The following is a 27,875-nucleotide window of genomic DNA, read 5'->3' as shown; positions in this document are numbered from 1 at the left end:
TTCCAAGAGTGGAAATGTGTAGGAAAGCAGAATGGCAGTGGTTGAATGGCTATTAGATGTTCTGTCTTTTTTTGAACTGAAATTTCCTTTCTAATCAGAAGGATGTCTGCAGGTCAGGAATATACTTTAGGGAATTCCTATGCAATCACCAGACCCACAGTGACCCAAAGTCCTGGCAAGGATAAAGAGTCATGCCAAATTTTCTCGAGATGACTGTGCTCAGTGTGTCTGACTCTTTGCTACCCCATGGACTATAGCCTGCCAGGCTCCTCTGTCCATGGAATTTCCCAGTTAAGAATACTGGAGTGGGTTACCATGCCCTCCCCCAGGGGATCCTCCTGACCCAGGGAGTGAACCCGAGTCTCCTGCATCTCCTGCTTTGCAGGCAGATGCTTTACTGCTGAGCCTCTGGGAAAACCCAGAGATGATTAATGGTCCTTAAATTTCATGAGAAATGGTAGGAACCAGCAGTCACCTAGTCTGAATCCTTGCCCTGCCAGTACCTAGATGGATTACTTGGGCTGATTATTCCATTCTTCTATCCCTTGGATTCCTCGTTTTCCAATGAAGTTACTAATGAAACCTATCTCATTGAGTTGTTCTGAGGATTCTGTGAAATGATGTATTGAATAAGTGCTTAATAGCTATAGAATTCTCTTCACCTTTTTCATTTGTGTAGGCAGATCCCACAAGAGAACCAGGAGTCAGGTTGTTCTCTGTCTCTCCCAAGCTCAACCCTTAAGTTGAATATGCCAGGCCAGGGGACGGGTCAATTTTTTATTGACCAAAATGCTCTCACAGGACTTCCTAGTGATCCAGTGGTTAAGACTGTGCTTCTACTGCACGGGGTACAGGTTGGATCCCTGGCTGGGAAACTAGTTGGGGAACTAGATCCCTGTTTGGTTGCTTTTAGTCATAATCACATTTTTTTTTTAAGTCAAATCACTTTTTTGTTGAAATAAATTTATTTTAAAAGGGAACTTCAAAAATACTCTGTAAATGGAAAACCAATTTCATCTGCTGCAATTTGAAGGCAAAAGTGCATTTCATTAAACTAATAAAATGCCATTGAATTCCAGTTGACTGATATTGCCTGCCTGCCTCTGAACCTGAAGCCTGAACAGTTTGTTAAAGAGGGAGAATTACCAAGTATGAGAGAGGCATTGAAGACTAGCCCTAAACTGAGGCTTTCTCCTTGATGTACTCAAAGGCCTGAAAGAGAAATGAATGATTTTCTCCCTGTGTGACGCAGTGTTACTTATTTTGTGTTGGGGTACCCCCACTTTTTGAAACCACCCTGGTAAAGGAACTGGAGTGATGCAAAGAACCAAAAGAAGGACAGAATCCTACCTGTTTTCTGTGCCATAAATGTTAATTCAACCACCTCTGCATTGGGTGAGAGAGGTTTACTTGCATTTCTTCCCTTTAATTTTTAATAAAAGACAATAATCTACTATGCATCATTGTATTCTTTCCTCTACAGAGGGTTGGAAAGGAGTTCTAAAGGCAGCTGTGTGAGAGTTTTAAAGGCATCTGCAGATGTAGGAAAGAGAGAATGCATCTTACCATTCTATTAATATTAAAAAAATAATTCAGCTGTTTAAATCCAAGTAAAGTTTGTAGCCTAGTTATTGTATTGGTTGGCCAAAAAGTTCATTCAGGTTTTTCCATACCATCTTACAGAAAAACCCAAATGAACTTTTTGGCCTACCTAATATTATGCCAGTGTTCCACTTTTTATACTGCATTATTTTTATATATGATGTTATCACTGAGGGAAGATTGGTGAAGGGCCCAAGGGATTTCCCCATACTACTTCCATGTTTGCAACTTCTCATGAGTCTGTAATTATTTCAAAAAAAAAGAAGGAAATAAAAAAGAAAAGAAACCAGTAAAAAGCTAGCCACAGTTTTACAAATATGTCCCTATTTGACCCTGAAATACCACTTTTAGAAATTTATACTAATGAAACAGATATATACCCAAATATGTTCCTCATATAATTATTTGTGGTATTTTAAAATATTCTTCATGTCCAACAATATGGTGATGGATAAATGGATAAATAAATAGTGGAGTAGATGGATAAAAGGTAGACACATATTAAAACTATTGAAAATTATAGTAGAGATGTATATTTAATGACATAAAGGACGTACACAATTAAGTGATGATAGAAACTCACAAGCCATATGAGCCCAGATTATTTAAGAATGTTAAGTAGAAATATAATATTGAGACTAGAAGAATGTATGCCCAAATGTCAGTGACAGTTACTTCTGCCCACTGGACTTATCAATTGATTTTAATTTTTAAATTTTGCTCAGGTGTATTTGTAGTTTTTCTACAATGAACATATATTACTGATGTAATAAAGTTTTCAAAGATAATAAAAATAGCTTAAATCACTATAGACTTACGAAAACATTTACAACAGTTAAATCCTATAACACTAATAGTCTATGAATTACAATGGATAAGATAGCCATTGAAAAGAAAAATAAATACCTAAGCTCCAAAATTGCTGTCTGTAGACACATTAATCCATAACAGATATAGTGCCTTACAAAAGAAAAGGGCTGTGGTCAGTTATTTCACTCAAAACCAGTCTTTCTCCTCTTCCTTTACTGTTTCCTTTCTGATGAAATCAGTAAATGTTTTGATTCAAAACCATAAGCAGGATGCAAACTTAATACTTGTTAAACTCAGGGCAAGTCTGTGCAAGAGCTGACTATTTGCCTGGGCTATTGGGTAACCACAATTTTGTCCTTTTGATCAGAGGTGGAAAAGTTGCAAAACTTAGTAATTCCCTGAATGCCCTGATTAGTCCTACATGCTTTTCTTTGTAAGTAGGTCTTCTAGGATAATAGGAAAATACATGATAAACAGATACCTTCCTCTTTTTTTAAAAGAGAGGATTAGAATTATTTTACTATAACTACTGTAAATATTTGTCAAGTCAATTAGACATTTTTTGGGCCCTGTGATGGTGCTGATTATTTATTATACAATATATAAAATGTTACTCACTTGGCCCTATAAACTGTTTCTCTTCCAAAAAATCCCTGTTCTGTGGTGCAGGAACCATGTCTGTGTTGTTCACTTGTGCCCGAGACAAATAAATATTTGCTGAGTGGTGAGGATGAGGCATTTGTGCTTGGAATTCTTACCGTGTTCCTAGGGAGAAAGCCTGACACTTGGAATCTGCAGACATGCTTTGAAACTCGCCTCTGCCACTAACAGCGCTGTGTTCTCAGGTATTCAAAAATTCTAAGCTCCACCAATCCACAAAAGTGCTATCAGTAATATGTAATTCTCAGGAATGACATTAGGAATAAACTTCCTAATATGTATGGGTAGCCCTTAGAATAGTCTAGTGCACAGTAGTTGCTTGAAAGATATTAGTTGACAACACCCAAACTCCTTATTTTGCCCTAGCTGTAAATGCCTCCTTTCTGGCATTGTTTCTAACTTACTACAGTGGTTAACAGCATAAGCTCTGAAGTCAGAAGGCCTGTGCTGTCTTTTATATTTTTAATTTTTATTGGAGTGGAGTTGCTCTACAATGTTGTGTTAGTTTCGGTGGTACAGCAATGTGAATCAGCTATACACACACATACATACATATATACACATATATATCCCCTCTTTTTTTGGCTTTCCTTCCCATTTAGGTCATCACAGAGCACTGAGTTCCCTGTGCTATACAGCAGGTTCTCATTAGTCATTTATTTTATACACTGTAGCATATATATGTCAATCCTAATCTCCCAATTCATCTCACCTTCCCTTCCCCCCTTGGCATCCATGCATTTGTTCTCTATATCTGTGTCTCTATTTCTGCTTTGAAAATGAGTTTATCGGTACTATTTTTTCTAGATTCCGGATATAAGTGATATTATACAATATTTGTTTTTCTTTCTGACATGCCATCTTATTAAATAAGAGGATGACTTAGAGAAAGTTGATTAAACATCATATAATTGGTTTTCTCATCTGTAAAACAGGGATGATAATCATAGCGCTCACTCCATAGGATCGCTGTAAGCATACCCTGAGGAGATGTTTATAAAATACTTCAAAGAGTGTGATACAGAGTTAGTGCTAAGTAAAGGTTAGCCATTATCCTCTTACCAGACCTCTTATTATTTATCATGTTGTATCTAAAGTACAGCTTAAAACTGAGCCCAACTTCTGGCTTCTTTTCTGAAGGAGTTATTCATTCCGATTTGGCCATTACATGATTATCAACTCACAGAGTAGCTGCTCAGTAGCTTATGTGGTCTTGGGCATTGTAGCATCTTATACACTTTAAGAGGGAGTGGAGGTTGGCCCTTGTGTTACAATAAATACTAACAATAAACATTATTTTGTGACAGATTCTATGCAAAGAACTGTAGCGCTATTCTTACCTCAATTTTAATAGATGAGGAGACAGGCTTAGAGAGATTTTTGTTTTGTCGCAGCTAGTGCTTGGGGGAAGTCAGGACTTATGCCCAGGCAATCTCTACTCTTAACCTTCAAGTCATCCCACTTGCTGCATTTATCATATAAAAAGAGACTATTTTAGTCAAATCCTTGTTGTAATTTTGATCCCAGATTTTAATCTTTAGTTCTGCTCAGTAGAGCTCAAAACTTGGAAACATACACAACCTTCACGCAGTAATATCAGGGTCACATACAAGGAACAGAAGTGGAAATAAGCCTGAAACATAAAGAGAGAAAGTATGGGGAGTATTTTTTTTTTTTAGATAAAACAACAAGAAGTATCAAAGAACTAAGTGAAAACTAATCAATATATTTGTATAAAAATTTCTTTGATTTTTACTGTTTAAATAGCCAGGACATGGAAGCAGCCTAAATGTCCATCAACAGACGAATGGATACAGAAGATGTGGTACATATATATACAATGGAATATTACTCAGCTATAAAAAGGAAATAATTGGGTCACTTGTAATGATGTGGATGAGCCTAGAGTCTGTCTGCAGAGTGAAGTAAGAAAGAGAAAAACAAATATGGTATATTAACACATATATGTGGAATCTAGAAAATAATACAGATGAACCTATTTGCAGGGCAAGAATAGAGATATAGATGGAGAAAACAGACATGTGGACATGGTTGGGGGGAGGGAAGGGTGAGAAAAATTGGGATTTTAGGGTTGACATATATACACTACCATGTGTAAAATAGATAGTTAATGGGAAGCTGCTGTATAGTACAGGGAGCTCAGCTCAGTGCTCTGTGATGACTTAGAAGGATGGGATGGGGGTGGATGGGTGGGAGAAAGGCTCAAGAAGAGGATATATGTATACATATAGCTGATTCACTTTGCGTTACAGCAGAAATTAGCATAACATTGTAAAGCAGCTGTATGCCAATAAAAAATGAAAAAAATTCCTTTGGCTTATAATAACAAATGGAGAATTCCATAAATATAACCAGAATTATTATATCATTTTGTTTTCATGCCCAGTTTATGAGGTGACTGTGAAATAATTTTTAGCTAGAACTCTAAAATATATTTGTCCTGCTGCGTCTGCAAATTCCATTTGCAATATTATCTTTGTGGTGATCATCTGTGGGTAGATCAGGAGTATAAGAGCATGGTTATTGAAGAAGAGGGTTCACATGTTGGACAGTTTATCTCTTTTTTAAAAATTTATTTATTGATGTAGAGTTGATTTACAAAGTGTTAATTTCTGCTGTATAGCAAAGTGATTCAGTTATACACATATTTATATTCTTTTTCATATTCTTTTCCTTCGTGATTTATCGCAAGATATTGAATATAGTTCCCTGTGCTATACACTAGGACCTTGTTGTTTACCCATTCTGTATATAATAGTTTGCATCTGCTGATCTCAAACTCCCAATCCATCCCTCACTTCTTCCCCCTCCCTCCTTGGCAACCACAAGTCTGTTCTCTATATTTGTGAGTTGGGCAGTTCATCTCTGATCCCTCTCTCCAGTCTCAACCACTCCTTGCCTCTTGCTTGGGGAAGAAACATGGCTTGGATTCTAACCCAACTTCAGTATTTTGGCCTTATGTATTGAAATTTTAGATGTGCATTATTCTCTTTTACTAATTCCACATTTTGAAGTTTATTCAATATAAATGCCCAGGACTTCCCTGATGGTCCAGTGGTTAAGAATATGCCTGCCAATGCAGGGGGCACGGGTTCAATCCCTGGTCCCAGAAGATTCCACCTGCAAAGGACAACTGAGCCTGTGTACCGCGACTACTAGAGTCAGTGCTTCACAGGGCCCACGCTGGACAACAGGAGAAACCACCGCGATGAGAAGCCCCTGCACCACAACTAGAGAGTAGCTCCCGTTCGCCACAACCAGAGAAAGCCCACATGCGGAAATGAAGACCCAGTACAGCCAAAAATAAATATGTGAACAAATAAAACTTAAAAAAATGCCCAAATATACAAAGATACAGACAAGAGTTTTTACTGTTACCTTTTGTTTGTAATTGAAGATAAATGGGGCTAACCTAAATAACACCAGGAAGGGACCATAATGTGGTCATTCAGAGGAATACATAGGTAGAGTTGTGTGTATTCATCTGGACATAGTAAAAAAGAGAAAATTATAGGCAGCACCTCATAATACTCATATTATGGAAGAGTTTCATAAGGATCACATCAATGATTGCAAACTCAAATGCATATGGGGGCCAGACCGGTTTTATAAATGGGTCAGGTAGTGACTGTAACAACCTTGAGAGCACACCCGATGTGGAAGCAACTGATACCACTCAGCTTCAGATAGTCATTACTAGTAGGGTGGTGGATCTTTGGATTTTCCAAGAGAAGCTGTAAGTGATGGTATTTTTCATGCTACTCTGTGGCACTCTATTTCCCTCTCTGCCACCTCCAAATCTCCACAAAAATATCTCAGATACAAGAACATTTTGGTGTTTAGTTCATGGCAATTAATAGAAATATTTAAAAAAATACTGTACGAGGTCATCTGTAAACTGGATTTGTCTTGCAGGCTCATGGCACATCAATCTCTAAAATACTCTGCATGCTTAGTTGCTCAGTCATGTCCAACTCTCTGTGGTCGCATGGACTGTAGCCTGCCAGGCTCGTCTGTCCATGGAATTCTCCAGGCAAGAATACTGGAGTGGGTTGTCATCCCTTCTCCAGGGAATCTTCCTGACCCAGGGATCAAACCCAGGTCTCCTGTATTGCAGGCAGATTCTTTACCAGCTGAGCCCCCAGGGAAGCCCCACCAGTGGCTATCTCTGGAGAATCATATTATGGGCCAATATCAAAGCCTGGTTTCCCACGTTCTACACATTGCTCTATGTTTGAGGGTTTTTAGGACTGTTATAGAACCAGTTTATTGGTCGAGGTGAGTGGATGAGGGGCCTACACCCATGAGGAGCAAGGGCTAGGGCCTCCCCAGTGACCTGGAAATCCATGTCCTTGGACATGTCTTGGAGATGAGCCTTAGACTGGCTCAAGGTAACAGAGAGTAAGTGGTTTTGGGGAATGTGCAGGCCCAAGGTATGCCCCAGTGAGGAGATGCCCCCTGAGTGGATCAAATCTGGCAGGAAGAGGAGGCTCATGAGAACAACCTTGACCACCAGGAGCCTCTTGATGGACAGCTGGTCCATGGCCATGACTCCCCTGCAGGAGAACTATGGGTGTAGATGGTAAGTGTCTGCTTCCTTCCCTGAAGATGTTCAGATCTGCCACATAGCTCCCCCTACCCCACCTGCAAGGCCTCAGCACAACCTCATGTAGCCTAGGGTTTGACAGTTTTATTGGTTGTCCGGATAGTGTCTCATCCCCTGCTCCTGACCCCACCAGCCACAGGCCCCTCAGGCAGAAGGCAGTCTGCTGGAAGGCTTGGTATGATGCCATGGTCTAGCGTAGAGAGCTGGCGCACACAGGGTGCTGGGTGGCTCTTGAACTTGCAGCTGCACACACCCTCCCCCTTCCCATCAGCTGGGCTGTAGAGCAGTGAAGCTTTCTTGTCTCTTTACTGCTTTTATGATAAATATAAACATACCTACTTCACTGGCCTTATGCTAGAAAGGTCTGTACCAGAGTGAGTTTCCAGACCATTTCAGACTGGAGCCAGTTCCAGGATTTTGGTCTAGCTTTGGTTTTATTACTGACAGTAAGAATCTTGAGTCTGGTGGATACCCCTGGGCTCATCTATATAATGATGATGGGCTTGTCTGGATACTGCTTTGGACTAGGGTTTCTGCAGCCTCGAGGTACTTCGGTCATGTTGGACTGTATGAGTCCTCAACGGTGGAAGTAGCATTTTAAGAATATTGGGACAGAATGATCGTCTCTCATTTCTATGGTGTGCCCAGAGCTTTTGAGACAAAGAGTATCTAAGTGATCATCTGTCATTCATTCACTCTTTCATTCAACAAAGATGTTCTGAGAATTCCCAAGTGGCCCAGTGGTTAAGATTTGGGGCTTCCATTTCAGGGGGCATGGGGTTGATCCTTGGTTTGGGAGCTAAGATCCTGCATGCTGTGTGGTGAGGTCAAAAAGAAAGAAAGAATAGCTTGGGCTCTACTTCCATCAACATAGATGCATGTTCTGAGTCCTTCCCATGTGTCTGGCCCTGTGTTGTGCCCCGATGAGAGTGAGGTATTTGCACATAGCTCCCAGCTTTGGAGGTGACACCAAATCAAACAGACTGGAGTCCTATGGTGAGAGTCAGCACATGGTGCCTCGGGAGACCCCAGTGGAGGCTGGGGAAGACTTCCCTCAAGAGGTGGCACCTGGGCTCAGTTGGGAGAGATGAGCAAGAGGAGTCAGCCTGGTAAAGGAATGGAGGGGGCTGTTGAGAGACCCACAGGCGTAAAGGCATGAAGGCAGGTGAGGATCTGGAGCCTTCTGGGAACAGCCCGTACTCTGTAGAGCCTGAATATTGGGCTTGTGGCAGGAGATGTCAGGCTTTCGGGCCAGCGTGGGCAGCTACCTGATCACAGGTACTTGACAGAGCAGCCTGGGTGCCTGGATCCCATCCTGACAGCACCTGAAAGCCAATGATTGGTTTTCAGCTAGGGAGATTTGGGGTTGTTTTCTATCAATATCTAGAGTAGAAAATGGTACCCTACTCCAGCATACTTGCTTGGGAAGTCCCATGGACAGAGGAGCCTGGTGGACTACCATTCATGGGGCTGCAGAAAGTCAGACACAGCTAAGAGACTGAGCACGTGCACGTATATCAATATATTTCTGTCAACAAATATTTTCACCTGAAGTTTTCAGTTTGCGTTCCCTTGATTCTATGAACCAAGAGCGAGTGGGTGGAAATACTGGTGTGTTTTTTTTGAAGTGAAAAGAAAGAGCAATGTGTTAAAAAAGAAATAACATGCTACAAAATGATGGCTGAGAAATGGTAGCTTTAAGTTTTTTACCTTCCTGTGCCTCTTGATTTTAGACATTTCATGACATGTCATACATTGTCTGCAAGTTAATTAAGCCATCGACTTGGAAGTTTGCTGGTAAATTCCTAACCAGTTTCGAGGGTGTGTATATATTCTGTGTGGAGAGCTGTTAAAGGCATCTGAAGCATTATGATAATCCTTGCTGAGTATTGCTAGAATTTCTACTGGCAATTGACCCATTTCCGGCATCATTACCCACAAAAGGTTTGGCTTCCCTGGAAAGGTAGATGAATGCTCAGTTAATAGGAAGAGAATAAGCATGTTTAACTTGGTAAGAACTTGACTTCCCTGTCCCACAAGGGGAAAGGGAAAAGTCGGTGGTTTTTGAGAGAGAAAGGAGGGGAGGGAGGAGCAGCCCGGGGTGGTGGCTGGTGACGCTGTGAAAGCCCCACGATTGCTGTCGAGGTGGTTTTTCACCCCTGGGGCAGGGTGACCTCATTCATTGTTCCCTATGCACTCAACCCCGGCTTTCTGCTCTTTGTGCCATGAGGACACCTGCATCTGCTGAATGTGTAAGAGTGCCCCAGGGAGGCTGTGAGGATTCTTAGAGGCAGACTAAGCAGGATTCTGGTGCTACTCTGCAACTTACTTAGCTCTGAGAGCCTGGGAAAGTGGCTTATCCTACCTGATCTGATTTCAGAATGCCTACCTGGCCTGGTCTTCTGTGACAATGGAATGAGATGAGATGTTTGAGTACGGTGACTGGCACATAACTGATGTTCAATAGATGTTCATTTCTTTCCTGACCCTTGACTAAAACTGTTGGGTTGACCAAAAATTTCATTAGGGTTTTTCTGTCAGATGGTAGGGAAAAACCCGAATGAACTTTGGGACCAACCCAATACTTTTAATTGGTTTCCATAGGAATAGCCATTTGAATCCCAGACTCTCCCCTGCTTACTTTTCACCAGTAAGGAAACACATGTTTAGAGAAGTGGGAACTTGGGGAACAGAATAACCTGTATTACAATCCTGGTGTTACTACTCACTTGGGACAGATCACTTGATATTTTTGAGACTACACTTCCTACATCTTCCATAGTAATTGTAAGGAGTCAATGAAGTGAGGCAGGGTTCCCAAAACTTAGAGCATCAGAATCACTCAGTGAAAGTGAAAGTCACTCAGTTGTGTCCAACTCTTAGTGACCCCACCGACTGTATAGTCCATGGAATTCTCCAGGCCAGAATACTGGAGCAGGTAGCCTTTTCCTTCTCCAGGGGATCTTCCCAAACCAGGGATCGAACCCCGGTCTCTCACATTGCAGGTGGATTCTTTACCAGCTGGGCCACAAGGGAAGCCCCAGAATCACCCAGGCACCTTGTTAAAACAGATTGCTGGACTCCTTCTGCAGGAGTTCTGATTCTTAAGGCTTGGGGGAGGCTGAGAAATTGCTTTTCTAACCAATTCCCAGGTAGAGCTGGTATGATGGTCCCAGGCCACACTCTGATGACAGGACAGGCTGTCAACACCAGATGGAAGTAAGCTACTATCATTCTTTTTTTTTGAGTAGGCGTCATAATGTAGTCTGAATTTTGCAATAAGGAGTTCATAATCTGAGCCACAGTCATCTCGGTATTGTTTTTGCTGACTGTATAGAGCTTCTCCAACTTTGGCTGCAAAGAATATAATCAATCTGATTTTGGTATTGAACATCTGGTGATGTCCATGTGTAGAGTCATCTCTTGTGTTGTTGGAAGAAGGTGTTTGCTATGGCCAGTGCAGACTTTAATTTCAGACTTATATTGAAGAAAATAGGTAAAATCACTAGGCCATTCAGGTATGACCTAAATCAAATCCCTTATAATTATACAGTGGAATTGACAAATAGACTCAAGGGATTAGATCTGATAGAGTGCCTAAAGAACTATGGAAGCAGTTTCGTAACATTGTACAGGAGGCAGTGATCAAAACGATCCCCAAGGAAAAGAAATGCAAAGGCAAAATGCTTGTCTGAGGAGGCCTTACAAATAGTTGAGAAAAGAGGAGCAAAAGGCAAAGGAGAAAAGGAAAGATATACCTATCTGAATGAAGAGTTCCAAAGAATAGCAAGGAGAGATAGGGAAGATTTCCTCAGTGATCAATGCAAAGAAATAGAGGAAAACAATAGAATGGGAAAGACTAGAGATCTCTTCAAGAAAATGAGAGAAGACAAGGGAACATTTCTTGCAAATTTGGCCCAATAAAGGACAGAAATGGTATGGACCTAACAGAAGCAGAAGATATTAAGAAGAGGTGGCAAGAATACACAGAAGAAGTATAAAAAAAAAATCTTAATGACCTGGATAACCACGATGGTGTGATCACTCACCTAAAGCCAGACATCCTGAAATGTGAAGTCAAGTGGGTCTTAGGAAGCATCACTATGAACAAAGCTAGTGGAGGTGATGGAATTCCAGCTGAGCTACTTCAAATCCTAAAAGATGATGCTGTGAAAGTGCTGCACTCAATATGCCAGCAAATTTGGAAAACTCAGCAGTGGCCACAGGACTGGAAAAGGTCAGTTTTCATTCCAATCCCAAAGAAAGGCAATGCCAAAGACTGTTCAAACTACTGCACAATTGCACTCATTTCACATGCTAGCAAGGTCATGCTCAGAATCTTCCAAGCTAGACTTTAACAGTATGTGAACTGAGAACTTCCAGATGTACAAGTTGGATTTAGAAAAGGCAGAGCAACCTGAAATAAAATTCCCAACATTCGTTGGATCATTGAAAAAGCAAGAGAATTACAGGAAAAGCATCTACTTCTTCATTGACTGCACCAAAGCCTTTGACTGTGTGGATCACAACAAACTGTGGGAAATTCTTCAAGAGATGGGAATACCAGGACACCTTACCTGCCTCCTGAGAAACCTGTATGCAGGTCAAGAAGCTACAGTTAGAATCAGACATGGAACAACAGACTGGTTCCAAATTGGAAAAGGAGTACGTCAAGGCTGTACATTGTCACCCTGCTTATTTAACTTATATGTAGAGTACATCATGTGAAATGCCGGGCTGGATTAAGCACAAGCTGGAATCAAGATTGCAGGGAGAAACATCAATAACCTCAGATACGCAGATGCTGCTGCTGCTTCTAAGTCACTTCAGTCATGTCCGACTCTGTGTGATCCCATAGACGGAAGCCCACCAGACTCCCCCATCCCTGGGATTCTCCACGCAAGAACACTGGAGTGGGTTGCCATTTCCTTCTCCAATGCATGAGAGTGAAAAGTGAAAGTGAAGTTGCTCAGTCGTATCCGACTCTTAGTGATCCCATAGACAGAAAATCCTCTGTCCATAGGATTTTCCAGGCAAGAGTACTGGAGTGGGGTGCCATTGCCTTCTCCATATGCAGGTGACACCACCCTTATGGCAGAAAGCAAAGAAGAACTAAAGAGCCTCTTGATGAAGGTGAAACAGGAGCGTGAAAAAGCTGGTTTAAAACTCAACATTCAAAAAACAAAGATCCCTGGTGGTCTAGTGGTTAGGATTCGGTGCTCTCAGAAAACAAAGATCATGGCATCCAGTCCTATCACTTCATGGAAAATAGATGGGGAAACAATGGACATAGTGAGACACTTTATTTTCTTGGGTTCCAAAATCACTGCAGATGGTGACTGCAGCCATGAAATTAAAAGATGCTTGCTCATTGGAAGAAAAGCTATGAAAAACCTAGACAGCATATTAAAAAGCAGAGATATTACTTTGCCAGCAAACGTCTATACAATCAAAGCTATGGTTTTTCCAGTAGTCATGTACAGATGTGAGAACTGGACCATAAAGAAGGCTGAGCACCAAAGAATTGATGCTTTCAAACTGTGGTGTTGGAGAAGACTCTTGAGAGTCCCTTGGACTGCAAGGAGATCTAACCAGTCAATCCTAAAGGAAATCAACCCTGAATATTCATTGGAAGGACTGGTGCTGAAACTGAAACTCCAATACTTTGGCCACATGATGCGAAGAGCCGACTCATTGGAAAAGACCCTGATGCTGGGAAAGATTGAAGGCAGGAGGAGAAGGGGACGATGGAAACTAGATGGTTGGATGGCATCACCGGCTTAATGGACATGAGTTTGAGCAAGTTCTGAGAGTTGCTGAAGGACAGGGAGGCCTGGCGTGCTGCAGCCATGGGCTTGCAAAGAGTTGGACATGACTGAGCTACTGAACAACAACAACAGCAACATAATGTAGTGGTTTCCCCGGTGGCTCAATGGTAAAGAATCTGCCTGAATGCAGGAGACACAGGAGATGTGGGTTCGATCCCTAGGTCAGGAAGATCCCCTGGAGTAGGAAATGGCAACCCACTCCAGTATTCTTGCCTCGAGAATCCCATGGACAGAGGAGCCTGGTGGGCTACAGTCCATGGGGTCACAAAGATTTAGACACAGTTTAGCAACTGAGCAGGCACATGTACATATAATGTAGTAACCACCACTTGGCTATCATTCTAATTTTAGGGTTCTTATTTTGGCCATGTCAAATAGTTGTTTAATTTTGAATTTAAGTGGAACTAATATAAGTGGTGAGGAGGAAGAATTTTGTGTTCTAGGGGGTTAGAATCCGCCTTTGCTCCAAAGGACATCTGTGTGATGCAGACACAGGAATGAGGGGCCTGGACTGACCAGGTATCAGTACAGTTTTTATCAGCCTGCCCTGCTCGTGATGTGCTGGATTAAAAAACACATGTTCTGAAACATTCTTCTATTGTACAAGACTCTCTACCAGGTATTAAGGGCACATTTTAAGGAAATTCTGGTAAATGACAGGAGACTTCCATAGGCCAGAATCTCTTTTGGTAACTTGTAAGAAACCCCATCATCCTTAGGATTTTTAAGTACGTAAAGGATGAATCTTCCCACTGAGGAGATCATCGGTCCTGACTTTTTTATTTTAGAAGGTGGATGGAAAAGATAAAGGGGCATGGTGACATTTCTGTCACTTAATGATCAGTCTGAGTTACAGATCTGAAATTAACAGCTTCTCCCTGACCCACCCACCCAACCAGTACTTAAACTCTCCTGTCTCACTGTTTCTCAAAGCAATCACATCATACGAAATGCTACCTGGATCCACAGATCCTTCAAACACAGCCAAGGTGGGAGACTCAGTGTTACATTAGGGTTAAGAGTTTAGGTTCTGGGGTCAGCTAGAGGGGCCCACCTCTTCACTTTCCGGCTTGGAGACTGTGACCTTGATAAGTAATCTTCTAAATGCCCATTTTCTTATCTAAATTGAGGACAGTAGTGGTACTTACTCCAAAGAGGCCTTGGGAGGGTTAGATAAGAATGTGAAGACTCAATGTGTGCATGCTAAGTCGCTCAGTCGTGTCTGACTCTGTGCAACTCTATGAACTGCAGCCTGCCGGGCTCCTCTGTCCATGGGAATTTTTCAGGCACGAATACTGGAGTGGGTTACCATGCCCTCCACCTAGGGATCTTCCCGACCCAGGGATTGAACCCGCATCTCCTGCATTGCAGGCGGATTCTTAACCCATTGAACTGCTTGGGAAGTGAAGGCTCAGCGAATGACAGCTATTGTTACTGCGAGGGGATTTTTGAGAGTTTAGGATTGGGCCAACAGCTGGATGCCGCCCCCCCCCCCCCCGCCCCACACCGACCTGTCATGTTTCCAGAATCATCCAACAATGTTCAGATGGCTTGTGGGGCTTAGACTGTCCTTTTTCTCCAATTTTTTTTGTATGGTTTTGGATTGAAAGACAAGGGAGGAGCCTTTTGCATGGGGCCTGGGGAAAGAAATGGGGGCACAGGGACAGTGGATGGCGTGTGAGGGGTCTGACTCTGCCTGGAGCCAGGAAGCAATGCTCAGCCCCTGTAAGGGAGGGCTTAGAGCCACAAGCTGAAGGACCTGTTCTCCCCCAGTAATGGGGGACATCAGTAACTCAAAGGCCAAGGTGACAAAATGCAGAGTTGGTAAAAGGACTTACAATGGCGCCACGGTGCAATGAGAACACAAGGGAGCCAGGTCTGCTTCACCTCTCAAGGGCTTGAGGTCCCAGGAGGCAGCATCCTGGGCAGGAAAGCAGTGTTTTAACAGAAGCCACAGCATCCATGGAGATGACAAGCTAATTCTCATGGGGCCCTGTGAGTGGGTAGTAGTTATTCATGAAGAACATGAGGGGACTTGTTTGAAGGTTCTCCCTCTGCATGCAGGGAAGTCCCTACATAATGGGGTGGGAGGAACCACAGTTGCACAGGTGAGAACTGGGGAGGGGTAGGGACATTTGGGTGATTTAGCTGAAGCCTGCTGCAGAGTGCTGGACACTTGGTAACCATCTAGGAACTGGTCTTTTGACTGATTATTTATTTATTTGCTGTGCTGGGTCTTGGCTGGGGCATGCGGGATCTTTTAACTGCAACAAGTGAACTCTTAGTTCAGCACGTGGGATCCAGTGCCCTGACCAGGGATGGAACCCGGGCCCCCTGCATTGGGCGTTTGGAGTCTTAGCCACTGGACCACCTGGGAGGTGCCCAGGGACTGGTCATTATCCCCAGCTGTTTCCTGCTACCTGGCCTTTCCCTGTGCCCATGGGACTGGGCAAGTTTGGCTTGAGCATCGAAGAACATGAGAACTCTCAACCCCTCCTTCCATGGAACTCTCTGGAGAATGCAAAGCAGGAAATTAAGTCTACACAAAGTAATCCTTTTCCCATCAGAGCCACAAAGTGTCTACTCCTGAGAGGAAAGAGTAGCTTAGGCCTGAGCTTCTAGGAAACAATGATGATCCTGACTGTATTTGCTGGGCCCTAGACTTGGAGTCAGAAGACCTGGTGCAGACCCCAGATCTGTTACCTCTGAGCTCTGAGGTCATAGGCTAATTAGCTAACTTCCTTGTCTGTAAGGTGGGGACAAAATTGCCTGCCTACTTACCAGATAATAAATGTAACAGTGTTTTGTAAACTGTCAAGTTCTGTATAGGGAATTAAGCAAAGTGGTTTTGGTGTGGCTGATGACTGCTCTTTGGGCTACTGGCATTCAATCAAGGGATGGTCTTATTCCACAATGAAGACTTATGAGGGATTAATTCAGGCGTGGAGACAGGTGAGGGATGGGAGGGGTTTGGGGACATACCTGGACATTCACTGCCTACTCCTGAGTCTGGTCCGTGGGGTGTCATCAGGAGGTAATGGTGACTGGGTCATTCTGAGGATGTGGAAGGTGACTCTCCTCTCTCTCCTGCTGTGGCTGTTTATCCCCATCTCCCTTCTAGACTGTGCTCGTCTACATCAGGGTCTGCATTTTCTTCTCATTGTTGTCCAGACCCTGATACAGGGCCTGCCATGGTGAGGGTTCTGTCAGGGTTTATGCAACGACTCAACGAGTGACTGAGAGGGTGTATTTTCTGGTTTGGGACCACGGTCCTTGTCTCTGTTCCACACACTTACTCTCGTTCTCACATTGCTTCTCTTTATAAAATGTCCTAAAAGTAAGTCAAAGCTCTGGGGAGACTGGAACATGGGGACACAAATTCACAGGTTGAAAAAACAGGAAACCCCGAGAAAGAACAATAAGAATTGCTTTCCTTTCTGAGCCATTTGTACCTTGAGGATCAACTCTGGGGAAGATCGGAGATTTGGGAATTGGTTGCTGATGGTGGGTGGGGTGGGGCAGCAGGCATTTTCTATGGAGAGTTTCTCTGTTTTGAAGCAGCAATTCTGTGACTTTAAGGAGATGGGGACTCCCAAGACTTCCCTGGAAATAAGTGCTTTTTCTAAAAGAACAAGGAGCTTACAAAATACATCTAGCAATGGCTCCTATTGTTGTTAGGGTGGAAACAGGTGTTCTGAGGACCTGAGTTTCCTGGATGCTGCTATGATTCTAGGGAATATCTTGATTTTATATTGGTTCCCATTGTTGCTCCCCAAACCTTTTAGGAATAGTGACAGCAGTGACATTGTTGAGGATGGTGCCCTTTCTCTGAGGATTTGCTTTATACCATCCTGTTTCATTTCTCACAACAACTCTATAAGATTAGTTAATCTTGACCCCATTTTACAGATGAGGAAACTGAGGCTCAGAAAACTTAAGTGGTTTTCCCAAGGTCACACAGCCAGTCAACTTAATTTGAACCATGTCTGAATCCCGGCCTGAAAGCTATATCCATGCCTTCCTCCACCCCCCTGAGTGGCCTCCTTTGAAAAGTGTAAGATTGAGTTTGGAGAAGGCAATGGCAACCCACTCCAGTACTCTTGCCTGGAAAACCCTATGGATGGAGGAGCCTGGTAGGCTGCAGTCCATGGGGTCACTAGGAGTCCGACACGACTGGGTGACTTCACTTTCACTTTTCACTTTCATGCATTGGAGAAGGAAATGGCAACCTACTCCAGTGTTCTTGCCTGGAGAATCCCGGGGACAGCGGAGCCTGGTGGGCTGCCGTCTATGGGGTTGCACAGAGTCGGACACGACTGAAGCGACTTAGCAGCAGCAGCAGCAGGAAATAAAGCGCTTCAAAATCCAGACTGTGTGAATTTCCCTGACAAGAAATTCTCCCCCTCCTAATCCCACCCTAATACCATGGAGAGCAGTCCCCTCCCCCTCCAAGGTTTAGCCTGGAGCCTAGGGGAGAAAATGGGACAAGAAAACAATGAAATAAAACAAAAGACCCGGAGGCCTGTAACCAGTCATGAATGAAACACATTTCTCCAGCCTCACAAAGTGTCAGTCAGATTATCTTTGTTCTGAAAGCTCTGGTTTCACAGAGCATCAATTTCTCCTAATAATAAGACTTTTTATTCCTCAAACTAATGACGCAGCCTAGTCTTGAGGATTCGTATCATGTCTATTGCTCATCCAGGATGACAGACACTTTGACAGTTTGTCACTTGCCTTCTTTTCTCTCCCTTTCCCGTTACACATGATTCCTGCTGCAGCACAAGCAGGGGCTCTGAGCAGCATCTCCCCTTTCCTCCTCTGCTCCTTCGCTCCCACACAGCTGCGCACAGCTCTTTGAGTTTCTGTGAATAGGCTCATCTTTCTCCCCATCTCATCCACCCTTCCATGGTGACTCCTGTCAGCCGGGTGTGCTTCCTCACGGGGGCTGGGCATTTCTAACAGGCTGTATGTTTGAGCTAACACTTATCATGCATGAGCTCTGTTTGAAGCACATGCTGAGAGCTTTGAATGAATTATCTCGTTTGCTACTTATAACATCCCGATGAGGTGGATCCTGGTGATAAATGCACTGTACAGATGAGGAAACTGAGGCACAAAGTGTCCAAGGACATGCAGTCCTCTAGAGTCTAGAGTCTAGAATCTATCTTCCTAACCAGCAGGGCTCATCAGCTTAGGTTTTGTTCTGGAAAATTCTTTGTGAAAATCAGAGAGTCTTGAGGGTTAATCTCTGGCTTTTCGAGTTTTCTGCCCACAGGATCCTAGAGAATCAAGGTAGACAGTAACCTCAGAAAGATCAAGTCAAGCAGTAACAATAATTAGGAGTTACAGAATATCCACAGACTGTTTGAGATAACCGAAGCCTGACCACACTCTCCCTGGAAGGACAGCCCAGGCATGGTGGTGGGAATGCTCCTGCTCCTGCCTTCCTCTGTCCCCTCCTGCTAGACCTCCTCCCCGTCATCAGCATCTTCCCCACGCTTCTGTCATCACAACCATCTACAGACAGGTAGGTCGGGTGGCTTGAAGGATAGCAGTTTTTCCTATTTCAGGTGGGTCAGGATCACGTGGGGAGCTCATCTAAAATGCAGATTCTGGAAATTCTGATTCAGAAGGCCTGGGAGAGGGACCTAGAATTTTCATTTTCCAAGCTCCTCTAGTGATCCTGATGCAAGAAGTCTCCAAGTCGCTACTTATTTTTTAAGTTTTTTTTTTTTAATGTAGATCATTTTTAATGTCTTTATCGAACTTGTTACAAAGCTGCTTTTGGTTTTAATGATTTAATTTCATTAAAAATTATTTAATTTTTTAATGATTTTTTTGGTCCAGGCGCATGTGGGGTCTTAGCTCCCTGAGCAGGGACTGAACCTCCAGCCCCTACGTTCGAAGATGAAATGTTCACCACAAACTGCTAGAGAAGTCCCCTAGCCACTATTGAAAAGTAACCGATGATTCTCGGACTATAACATTGGGACAAGGAAGCAAAAAGCACTGGTTTATCAGCGACCTGATTTTGTCTTCAGCCATCTCTCACAGATGCTGGAAAGCATGACTGTAATCCCTGGAGCCCAGCGCTGGGTTGCTCTCACTCTCTGCTCTTCATCCTTCACCTCTGTTATTGGGGAGGATGCAGCTGAGGAGCTGTTCATCTTTATCTGCTGTGCTTATTGTAGGGGCTCAGTAATATGTGTTATTATCTTCTAATCTTCTTAACTTGGATGAAGATTTTTATCTGCTGGTCTAAGATCTCCTTCCTAGGGATTCCCTAACCTTTGAGACCCCATTTAGACCAACTGGATTGATCAGGAAAGAATAGGGAAGATGCTGCACTAGAGACAGATTATAAAGACAGCTGCATGTAGGTGAAGGTTAGGTGTAGACACAGCTGAAGTTGCCCCCAGCTTGCTTTCCTCTTTACCTTGTGCTGACAGCCCCACCTCCCACAGGAGACCTTTTTCCCAAGGAGAGGAGTGGCCACCCTTCCCACCCCAGATATAATCTCCTTTGCAGCACTCCCATTGTTATGCTCAATTAACAACCAATCTGTCAATGTCAAGTTGCCTGTAATCACTGGTTCTATCAGGTTAGTAATAAACCTCTGAACAGGTCATTGTGCAATTAATTATTTCATTTTCTTTGGTCGTATTGTGCTTCTAAAACCAGAGCTTTTCTGATGTTCACATAGGCTGTAGGCAGTGCCTGATACGTAGAAGGTGCTCCATAAATGTTTGTTGATTAAGTACTACAATCCTGTAAATCCACAATTTTTTGAGGACCATTTGTCCCCAGAGGAGATTCTGTAGGCTGGATCAGTATAAATTCATATTAAGTTCTGCTCTTCTTCTCAGACAAAATAAAAAAATTCTGAGTCATGTATTAAGTGTTTCATAAAGCAAATTTAAAAGACTGTCTGTTCTGAGACCATGTGAAGTGAAAGTGTTACTCAGTTGTGTGCAACTCTTTGTGACCGCATGGACTGTAGCTCTCCAGGCTCCTCTGTCCATGGGATTCTCCAGGCAAGAACACTGGAGTAGGTTTCCATGCCCTCCTTCAGGGGTTCTTCCTGACCCGAAGATTGAACCTGGGTCTCTTACATTACAGGCGGATTCTTTACCTTCGGTTGTTGTTGTTCAGTTGCTAAATTGTGTCCAACTTTGTGACCCCATGGACTGCAGCATACCAGACTTCCCTGTCCTTCACTATCTCCTGGAGTTTGCTCAAATTCTATTGTATTGTATTGGTCTATTAAGTTGGTGATGCTGTGCAACCATCTCATCCTCCATCGCCCCCTTCTCCTCCTGCCCTCAATCTTTCCCAGCATCAGGGTCTTTTCCAATGAGTTGGCTCTTCACATCAGGTGTCCAAAGTATTGGAGCTTCAGCTTCAGCATGGAGCTAAATTTAGAAGACTGTCTATTCTGAGACTATGTTCTTCCTAATTTGGGGGCATTAAAATTACCTTTATTCTATGAGGTGATAGCAAGAGATGTGACTGTATTGACTCAACTGACTCCCCATCCCCTTTTTTTGGGTAGGCACCAACATCTCTTGACTAGAGGACTGAAGTAGCCTCCAGAGGTTACCTTCCTGAGTCCACTTCACCTCTCTTATCTGTCCAGATTTTCAGTTACAATCCAGAGAAGCAGATTCTAGCTGACTCTAGTATTTCCTCAAAGATAGACTATTTAAAAGAGAGTAGGCCTAAAGGCATGGCACTATCCTGAGTTGGATTCTGGAAGAGAAAAGGATATTAGTGGAAAGACTGGTGAAATCCAGATGAAGTTTGTAGTTTAGTTATTGGTATGGTAATCTATCATTTGTTAGTGTTTTCCTTACGCTGAGTACACCATGGTTATGTAAGATGAGAACAATAGGAGAAACTGGGTGAAGGGTATAGGAAGTCTGTGTACCATTACCATTTTTGTAGCTTTTCCAAGAACGTAAAATTATCCCCAAATAAAAGTTCATTTAAAAAATGCTCACAGTCCATGTGAGGCTTCCTCTGTGGCTCAGCAGTAAAGAATCTGCCTGCAAATCAGGAGACCTGGGTTCAATTCCTGGGTTGGGAAGATCCCCTGGAGAAAGGCATGGCAACCTACTCCACTATGCTTGCCTGGAAAATCCCAGGGACAGAGGAGCCTGGTGGGCTATAGGCCATAGAGTTGCAAAGGGTTAGACGCTACCAAAGTGACTGAGTACGCATGCACAGTTCCTTGTGCTTAAAAGCCATTTGACCAGAGTTACCTTTTCAAAACGTAAACCAGAGCACATCAGTATTTTTCTTAGTCTTTCAATGACTTCCCACTGCCCTGGAAATAAAATCCCACAGCCACACCAGGATCTTGGGAGTCGGTACTGCTTGTATCTCCCATCTCACCTCTGGTCCTTCCTCTCTGCCTTTGATGACTTTGGTCACAGTGGCTGTCCTGCAGTTTCTTGGCTAGGGCACACTTATCCCCACTTTAGGCATTTCTTTCTTTTTAAATTTGTTTTTTGGCTGTGCTGGGTTTTCATTGCTGTGTGCAGGCTTTGTCTAGTTGCGGCGAGCGGGGGCTACTCTGTTGCGGTGTTTGGGCTTTTCGTTGCAGCGGCTACTCTCTTGTTTCAGATCAGGGACTCTAGGGCACAGGCTCAGTAGTTGTGGAGCATGGGCTTAGTTGCTCCATGGCATGTGGGATCTTCTCAGACCAGGGGTTGAGCCCATGTCCCTTGCAATGGCAGGTGAATTCTTAACCACTCGGCCACCAGGGAAGTCTGCCCTCCTTAGGCCTTTCCACTGCCTCCACCTAGAACGCTCTTCCTCTAGATGTCCACATGGCTGGCTCCTCTGGACACTTAGGGCTCTTCTCCAGTGCTCTTGCTGTCTACCTCGTCCAGCGTAGCTTCTCTGCTGACCTGTCACTGTCCTTCACTCCACTTTGCTTTGTGTTCTTCAAAACACCTAACACCATCTATTAAATTACTTAAATGATGTGCCTACTGGTTATTTGTTTTTTGTCTCCTACTGTCTTTGGATATTGGCTCCATGAATGCTAAGTCCCTTCAGTCGTGTCTGACTCTGTGCGACACTGCAGACTGTAGCCCACCAGGCTCCTCTGTCCATGGGGTTCTCCAGGTGGGAATACTAGAGTGGGTTACAATGCTCTCCTCCAGGGGATCTTCCCAACTCAAGGATCAAACCCTCATCTCTTACATCTCCTGCATTGGCAGGTGAATTCTTTACCATTAGCACCACCTGGGAATCCCAGCTCCATAAGGACAGGAATTTACGTTCGTCACTGGATTCCTATCACCTAGAGCAGTGTCTCGTGCATACCAGGGGCTCTCTAGTTATTTGTTGAAGGAAGGAAAGGGGGGGCATTTCACACAGGAAGCCTTCCTGACCGCTGCTCAGGGATAAGATTCCCCGATTTTGGTCCTGTGGACTCCTGCACTTCTCTCTCCCACAGCTCTTGCCCCGCTGGGTTGTAACAGTCCACTGGGTTGTAACTGTGTCCCTCACTAGGCCCTGAAGGCAGATGGGTAAAACGATGTGATCCACCTGCATACTTTCAGAGGTGGCACCTAACTGGGATAGAGGGGCATTCATGGGTGGAACTCACAGGGCCTCTAGCTTGAATGCTTGCTGGCTATCTTGGGGAGTCCAAGATGAACCCTGTTTTAGACAAGACCAGTCACTAACCACTTCATTCATCTTTGGATCATCACTGTCTAATGTTAGAGTATACTCAGTAGGGACTTCCCTGGAGGTTTAGTGGTTAAGATTCCATGCTTCCACCACAGGAGGCGTGGGTGGGATCCCACATGCCCCGTTGCACACCACCCACCCCACCCACCCCCAAAAAATAGAATACACTGCATAGGGAATTCCCCAGTGGTCCAACAATGGTTAGGACTCTGTGCTTCCACTGCCAGGCACCTGGGTTCAGTTTCTGGTTGGGAAACTAAGATTGTGCAAACTGCTCAGTGCAGCCAAAAATAAAATAAAGTTAAAAAGAAGAACATACTCAATAAGTATACACTTTTTGATAAATAAGGAAGAGCATGGGAAAAAGTCGTCTAGCTGTGGGACCTTAGGGGGAATCAGAAATGGACTTGAAAATTCAACCAGTGTCTAAGCACTGCCCACAGAGGAGGCTTCCCAGCTGGCTCAGTGGTAGAGTCCACCTGCCGATGCAAGAGATGTAAGAGATACGGGTTCGATCTGTGGGTCGAGAAGATCCCCTTGTGGAGGGCATGGCAACCCACTCCAGTATTCTTGCCTAGATAATCCCATGGAGAGAAAAGCTTGGTGGGCTACAGTCCATGGGGTCGCAAACATGACTGAAGCGAGTAAGCACGCCCACACAGAGGAGGAGTGGACTGGGGGCTTCGCTCCATTCTGTCTTGGTCTCAATTCAGTTCTTCCTGTGTTTTATCTTCTGTGTACTTCCTTGGGCCCTTGTCAGCCACGTTTTCTCCAGCTATCAATTTTATTGGCCACCTCGTCTTCCTTTCATTTCAGCCTCTCCTACCTCCCCTCTGTGGTTGAGATAAAATCTTTCCCAAATAGCTGCCCCAGCAGACTCGCTCAGTCTTGCTCAGCCATCACCACAATGTGCAGGGAAAGGAACTTAATCTCTTCCCCCAATTAAGTATAGGTCCTTCATCTTCTCTGGTTTGTGCAAGAAAAGGGCAGAACTGTGGCAAGAGTGTGTTACTTGGGGTTAGGCTAGATGGGTTTCCAAACCTTGTCTTGTAATGAGTGAGTAAACTTGGGCAGGAAATGTAACCTCCCAGAGCCTCTATCTCCTCATCCACAGAGCGGGGATGTGACTGTTGATGGACATGTGTGTGCCCATGTGTACACACTCACGCACCCACACTTCACATAGCTGACCTTCTTATCCTTTCAGTCTTACCTTAAATCTTCTTATCTGCTTTATCTAAAGCAGGTCCCTCAGCCATAGCACGTATCACAATTTATAATGAGGTGATTTACATGTTTTGTGTTATCTCCACCATCAGAGTGTAGGTCAGCACTGCAGTTAATTGGCAACACAGTATCCTAGATATTGCAACAGCAGATACTATAGAGTTGCTATAGTATTATGTCATTATTTATACTTACATTATTTTTATGGGCAGTGGGGAATTCTTGAAAAGAAGGAAAAAGAAAACCTCTGGGCAACAAGATTCTCTTTGCATGGTTAGTGGAGAGAGTAATTTAGATTCACAAAGGTCAAGTTGTAGTCCGGGGGTGCCAGTCAAAAGAACTTATTTCCCAGGGAGAGGTGGCATGTGTTTTACTGATTGTCAATTTATGACCAGCTCCTGAGTTTGAGAAGATAAAGTTTCTTGGATGCCTCTTCCCCTCCAGCCTGCTTATGTAGTTTCAATTTATTTTAGTAATGAATTCAGTTGGCATTTTCCCTCTGGAACCCTGTTATTAAAACAAACTTGACAGAAACTCTGCTTGCAGGGACAATAGCATAGGAACGAAATGAACTCGATGTACTATATGAGTCCCAGTATTGGTTCAGCCTCAGCATGACACTTAGAATGAGTGAGAGCAATGGGAATCTCGTTAATCCTCACGATTTAGTGCCAGCCTCAGGGAGAGAAGAAAATCACGTCTGATCGTCCTGACCTGTTAGCCTTGTAAATGTGTGAGAGAGAGGAATTAATGGGGGGCAGTAAAGGGAGCAGGACCATTCATTTCAACTCCTTGGTCATTTGTTGGCAGATCTAAGGAAAAAGACTAATTGAGAAGAATTTATAGGAGAAGTGAAATGAGGCTGCAGTCTGAAGGCTCAGACAAAGAGGGACTGTCACTCACTCATCTTTCATTTATTGAGCATCTGCTATGTGCTGGGTGCTATTCGAGGCCATGTGGATTGAGTGTAAAGAACTCAGTCGAAGTCCTTGCCCTCAAGGAGCTGAAATTCTGTTGGGAAGAGATAGACAACAACCAAATGAGTAAGGTCAGTATAGAAAATAAGACAGGGTCGAGTTATCGGCAGGTACTGGGATGGGGGTAGTAGGGACTGCTTGAGGTCGATGGTCAGGAAAGATTTCTCTAAACATGTGACGTGGGGGGGTGAAAAACGGATGTTCGATGGGAGCAGCTGCCTGGGGAATGAAAGTTCATTGCAGCTCAGCTGAGGAGCAGAACGAGGAGGTAGGCGAGCTGTGAAGTGAGCTCAACATCAGCGAGAAAACCAAAAGGTCTCTCCAACATTAAATATATAAATAATGAACATGTCTACATTCTTTACTACTTACTAGTGGTACTTATCATTTAACCATCAGTGTGATCTTAGATGGGGCTTCCCTGGTGGCTCAGACGGTAAATAATCTGCCTGCAATGCTGGAGACTTCAGTTTGATCCCTGGGCAGGGAACCTTCTGTGAAGGAAATGGCTCCCACTCCAGTATTCTTGCCTGGAGAATCCCTGGACAGAAGAGCCCGGCGGGCTACAGTCCACGGGGTCGCAAAGAGTCAGAGATGACTGAAGCGACTGTGCACACGTGCACATGTGATCTTAGATAAGTTACCCGTCTGTCTCATCTGACAGCCGTAACATGGCAGTAATAATGAGTATACACTTTCTGGCTGTGTTATGAGAGTTACACATGTTGGTAATAAGTACTGATAATTATTAAGTGCTTATTGTGTGCTAAGCGTTTCATGTATCAAAGACCACTTAATCTTCTTGCTCACCCTCTTGATAAGGTTAGAAGGTAACATCACAATCCTCATTTTGCCAGTGAGGAATCTGAGCACAGAGAGGGTGAGTAATTTGTTCCAAGTCACCCAGCTGGTGAGTGACAGGCCGGGGTTCTGAATCACAGAGCACCGAGCTGAGCTCCCCATGCTTTACAGCAGTTATAATCTGCATTTTAGAAAATGCCATTCAGAAGTCAGTGATTTGCCAGTGAGTTGGAAGCCAGATCTTCTGATTCCCAGTCCCACAGTCTTTTCCCCAGGGTGCGCCTCCCTGGAGTTTTTGCTTATTATAATTAAGCATATTTTGAAAGGAACCCTCAGAAATACACACTGAATTTGCTTCCGCAGAGCCAGCTGTTTGCGAAACAATAGGTTCAATTTTCTTCCTTAATACTGCTTCCATTAACATTTAAAAGATTCCCTCCATATTCATTGTTCCTATTTTAAGCTTAAAAAAAAAATACCAGTGTTTCAGTCTTCATCAGCTAATGAAAGCCACCGGGATTCTGAGCGGCCCTGCCTCTGCCCCCACCGTCACCCTGGCATTGCTCTTGGTGTCTGTCTTGCTCCTCCTTGTGTGCGGCTCAGGAACTTCAGGTCTCCTGAGACTTCTTAGGTAGGAAACGTGGTTCCCTATGGGAACCTGAGTGAGTGTGTTTTTATTTTTTGCACACAGTCATTCCTAAGTTCTTGGATCCCTTCCTAGAGTTGAACTTTGCACTTGAACAACTTAAGAAGAAAAGTCTCCTTGGATAGGATTGTTAGAACATAGAACATCCTCTGAGACTAGAGGAAAGCACATCTGAGCTCACTGCCTTGTCAGGCAACTACAGTTACGGGTGGGAGGAGGAGGAACGACAGAGGGCGAATAAGGCAGTCGGAGCATCTTTCCCTTGATCTTTCTCTGAGGTCAGTGCAGGTGTGTAATCCAGTCCACGCATTTCCTCTGGAGTTGAGACCTGAATATTTGGCCACCTAGAAGTCTAACAGGCAACTCAAGTTTAACTTGATGACAACAAGTGCCTGACCTTCACCCCCATTCTTGCTCCTCTCTCGGCCTTCCCCAACACCTGTTAATAAATACTCTGTCCTTTGAGGTGAGGAAAAACACTGGAGCCTCCCCGACACTGATTCTGATGCTCATCACGTCTTGCCACTTCATGGCTGCCACCACGGACCTAGCCACCAGCCTCTCTCTCTCGATTCCACGTGCTTTCACTTGTGACCTTCTTCTTCAAACTCAGTGCGGTAGCCAGGGTCGGCCTTGGAAATCAGCATGAGGGCGTGCCTCTTCTCCACTCAAAACTCTCCAGTGGCTTCCTGTCCGCAGAACAAAGGTTTAACCCTCAAAATGGCCTATTAAACCCTCAGCTTCCTTGGTGGTCCAGTGGTTAAGAGTCTTGCACTGCAGGGGACGCCGGTTCAGTCCCCAGTTTGGGAAGATCCCACATGCTGGAGCAACTAAGCTTGAGAGCCACAACTACTGAGCCCACATGCTCTAGAGCCTGTGTTCCTCAACAAGAGAAGCCACTTCAAGGAGAAACTCATGCACGGCACCCGAGAGTAGCCCCCACTCACCACAACTAGGGAGAGCTCACATGCAGCCAGGCAGACCCAGCA

At 44.0% G+C, this 27,875-nt stretch overlaps 1 protein-coding gene across 8 annotated transcripts in view; it reads left to right on the top strand.

Moving 5' to 3' along the window:
• The window catches only part of GRXCR2 (glutaredoxin and cysteine rich domain containing 2), a 221,772-nt gene that overhangs the window by 150,375 nt on the left and 43,522 nt on the right, over nt 1-27,875 (top strand). For 2 of the 8 annotated variants that reach the window (XM_081504994.1, XM_081504986.1), the window contains exon 2: nt 18,792-19,057. The exons of the other annotated variants lie outside the window; for them this stretch is intronic. The gene's annotated coding sequence lies outside the window, so the exon portion shown is untranslated. The remainder of the gene's footprint in view (nt 1-18,791; nt 19,058-27,875) is intronic. 8 annotated transcript variants of the gene reach the window in all.

This window comes from Giraffa tippelskirchi, chromosome 6 (genome assembly GCF_054371585.1).
Source record: "Giraffa tippelskirchi isolate mGirTip1 chromosome 6, T2T-mGirTip1v1.2.pri, whole genome shotgun sequence".
In the NCBI taxonomy this organism is placed as follows: domain Eukaryota; kingdom Metazoa; phylum Chordata; class Mammalia; order Artiodactyla; family Giraffidae; genus Giraffa; species Giraffa tippelskirchi.
This window is presented reverse-complemented; position numbering and strand designations above follow the sequence as displayed.